The following is a 4168-nucleotide window of genomic DNA, read 5'->3' as shown; positions in this document are numbered from 1 at the left end:
CCTCTTCATTCATGGAGAGAGCCATCAGACTAAGCCTACACTTCCAGCATCCTATTTCTGAGAGAGAACTACCTACTCATGTGTTGAGGCCAAGATATTCCATTCCTACCATATGAATCTTGATCTCTAGCCTTACCCAAGTTGCTTTCCACTCAAACCCTCTTTCCACCAGATCCAAATCCTATGAGAGAGAGTTGAGTGTTGGGGAGACTATCATTTGAAGCACAAGAGCAAGGAGTTCATCATCAACGCACCATTTATTACTTCTTGGAGAGTGGTGTCTCCTAGATTGGCTAGGTGTCACTTGGGAGCCTCCGACAAGATTGTGGAGTTGAACCAAGGAGTTTGTAAGGGCAAGGAGATCGCCTACTTCATGAAGATCTACCGCTAGTGAGGCAAGTCCTTCGTGGGCGACGACCATGGTGGGATAGACAAGGTTGCTACTTCGTGGACCCTTCGTGGGTGGAGCCCTCCGTGGACTCACGCAACCGTTACCCTTCGTGGGTTGAAGTCTCCATCAACGTGGATGTACGATAGCACCACCTATCGGAACCACGGCAAAAACATCCGTGTCTCCAATTGCGTTTGAATCCTCCAAACCCTTCCCTTTACATTCTTGCAAGTTGCATGCTTTACTTTCCGCTGCTCATATACTCTTTGCATGCTTGCTTGCTATATGTTGTGAATGTTAAACTTGTGCCTAAACTCCACTCAAATTTTAAAAAACTTAAAAACTACAACTTTTGTACTTAGTGTCTAATCACCCCCCTCTAGACACCTATTCTCAAGGTCCTACAACTTGTCATAATATGAGTAGTATCCCCTGATGCACTTTCCGGCGAAAGAGAGAGGAAAAGCCGGGCAGGGGATCAAATCTCCCGCTTTTGCAGGAGCCTTTGTTGATGACGTATATCCCTTTGTTTGAAAACAGGCGTCTGCAGAGAAGACCGCCGCTCATGATGCGGAGGTGTCTGGACTGAAGCATAGCCTGGAACGGGCCGAGGAGGAACTTGGCCGTGTGAAGAAGCAATTGGAGGACAAGCAAGGTATGCTGAAACGTTGTCTTGAATTCGGCACGAATGAGTAGTTGTGCCTGATGAAACGTATTTATATTGTATGCTTTAGGAGCGAGTGCCGAATTTGAGGCACTGAAGAAGGCTGTGGCTGATGCCAACGAGAAGGCTGCCGCCGAACAGGGGCTTCGTGAGAAACACGAGGCCAGGGTCATTGAAGCTGAGCGAGAGCTCCAGGAGGCTGTGAAGAAAGGTGATGCCTTGGAGCAGAGTTTAGCAGGGAAAGAATCCGAACTCGCTCAAGCTCTCCAAACCACAGAGGATGCTCGGGCAGAAGCCCGCGGTGCTCTGAAGGATATTCAGGAGGCACAGAAGGTTGCGGCTGGTAAGGCCTTTTGTATTGAGGGACACTTTTTTATAGTAATGTGGCTCTAGGCGACAAGCTAAATTCTTGTTTTTCCAGGGGTGTTTGCGGATCTGCCTCGCAGCATATCAGATGCCGCCCAATTCTACCGGACTGAGGATAAGAAGTCTGTGGAGAGGGATTTTTGGTCGCAGTATTTGGCACCGAATTATCCGGTGCCTTTTGTCGATCAGGTGAAGCAGCTGGTCGAACTGCGCCGGGCGGCCGAACTAGCCATGAAGGACTTGGTTGTCCGACTGTGGCCCGCAGAGCCAATTCCAAGCAGTTACTTCGGACTCGTGAAGCGGATTGTTGGAGCTTGCCCTCGGCTCGATGTCATCAAGCGATCGGTTTGCATAGAGGGTGCGCGCATGGCGTTTTCCCACGCGAAAATGCACTGGGGGAAGCTTGATGCTGAGAAGTTGATTACTGAAGGGCCACCACAGGGTAAGGAGCATCACAAGCCCGAGTTGTACTATGAGGGTGTCCTGAGAGGGGCCCGCCTTTTGGCGTACAAGTGTGCTAAATACATTATATTTACCTGAAGGCCGTCGTGCTGTTGTAATGCGAGAAAATGACACATTTTATTATTTATCCCTATTAATGTGAACGCTTGTTCTTCCTGTGCAGCCATTTAGTGTACATAAGACCTGAGAGTTGGCCAGTCGTCGGCTTCTGCCCCCACGTAAAAAGTACGGGGGTGTTCGGGACATATCTGAACACTCTTTATCCCATTGTTGGGTCCTTTTAAGGAGGTGTTCCTCGCTACGAACCAGGCAATCAGACTATAGGGCTTTATCACTCTCACTTAGCCATAGGAATTCGAGTATGGTCGGCGTAGCCCCTGGTGTTCGGAAGGCCGAACTGGAGGCTCTATCGGCGCCTGATTGGAAAACCAATCCTTCACACTTTGCATTTATATTGGCATTGTGCGGAACAAATCTTTAAGGATTTTACAACCTCTCGAATAGCTGAAGAGCTCTTGCCATATCATGACAGTTAGTTTTCGGCTTTCTCTACTGAGGTGCTCGTCCGGAAGAACCGGGACACAATCGTAGTAGTTCTCCCAGCGCTACCTTAGCCGATAGAGCGGAACGTAAGGTACCAAAACATGGGAGCCGGGAAAACCCAACTAATCACCAAAGACATGATTCAGAGCTGATGCATATAGTGATGTAAGTTCGGGGTGCCGAGCGACCGGGAGGGTTGCTGGACTTTGTCGTATTAGGAGTATTCTAAAGCCCCTGGCATAGTGGGGCCTAATACGATGTACGGTTGCCGTTGAGGGCGAAAAGTGGCGTCTAATGAAGAACGACGGCCGGTAAGTGTTATTTAAGTCTACGCACTGTAGTAAGATGATATGTCTATGCATATGAGTATGATTTATGATTATGAAAAGAGGTGCTTTTGGCGGGACCTGTCATGGCCGGACTGGAGGAGGCTGTGAGTGGATCTGAAGTGAATCCGGGTTGCCTTCTTTGGGGGGGGGATTCGCTTGTGTGTTCCTGCCCTTGTGTGTCCGGTCTGATTCCACGTCGCCAATCCTATACTGCGCCAAAGTTAGTTTGTAAAGGCGGATACTTGAGGGCAGTTGAACGTCCTCTTGTGGTTGGACCGAGGGTGCCTGATCGGACCCTGGTTAACCCAGCCGATAGTCCGTGAAATAGCGCGGACTCCTTAGTTGGTGTCCGGATAGTTGGCTGCCATATCAAAATTTGATAGGCAGGCACGACTCGCTATTCCGGCAGCGGTATGATTTCCGCTCTAAGGGTGGGGTTCGGCCTTGCCCATAGATGTGACTATATCACACGGGGCTGGCCTTAATGGTTTAACACGTGGAATCTAGTCAACGTGGTTCGTCCCGGTAACAGATGGGAATTATTGTATGAGGGGAAAGTGCCAAAGACTTATTCTTTGGCGTGTTATTTCTTTGGTGATCCGAAGACAACCGTTAGAGTGGTGGGCCAATAAAACTTGGCCTGTACACCTGGCATCTTTTAGAAGATGTTATTTGTGGTTCCATACTCGCAGGGGCATTATGTGAGATGGGGCCCCCAGACTACTGGGTCTAGAGGTAGTGCAATTAAATTGTTGTGGTTGATGTTGTCCGGACAGTCAATGTGATCGGGGGAGATCGGTCATACTTATATGCTATGGAGGATCTTCTTTTGACTTCGCCGTTGTTGGAATCCTCCCCTCATTGCTTCCGGCATACGACTAGCCACTTTGTTTTGAGGATCCGGCATTCTCTATTGGTATGCTTGGCCGTCCTTCTAGGAGTACCGTGAATTTCGCATGGTTGATCGATTGTGTTGCTTGGGCCGGATAGGCTTGAGCTGTTCTTTGTCCGCTGACCGGACTGAGAGTTGCTGGATTTGGCACCAAATTCCCTGTCTTGACATTTATGATAATTGCGCCGAGGCTTGAGGATGCCTCTTCGTGTATCCTTCATATTGTCTTGGATTGTGGTGGTGTGTTGACGTCGGGGTATGTGCCTTGGGTTCTCCTGCTTAGGTTGAGGTAGCAAATTATGCCGTGTGTGCCTTTTGTCGGGGCGGTCGAGTCCGTATTCTTGGGTGGCCAGGACCTTGGTCCACCTGTCCACGAGCAAATCTTGGTCAGCTTTAAGCTGCTGTTGCTTCCTTTGCAGGCTCCTTGCCGTGGCCATGAGTCGTCGTTTGAAGCGAACTTGTTCCACTGGATCTTCAGGCACGCCGAATTCGTCATTGCCGAGGCTTACCTCGTCTTCGGA

Source organism: Triticum dicoccoides, chromosome 4B (genome assembly GCF_002162155.2).
Source record: "Triticum dicoccoides isolate Atlit2015 ecotype Zavitan chromosome 4B, WEW_v2.0, whole genome shotgun sequence".
Lineage (NCBI taxonomy): Eukaryota > Viridiplantae > Streptophyta > Magnoliopsida > Poales > Poaceae > Triticum > Triticum dicoccoides.
Note: the sequence above shows the minus strand (reverse complement) of the source record.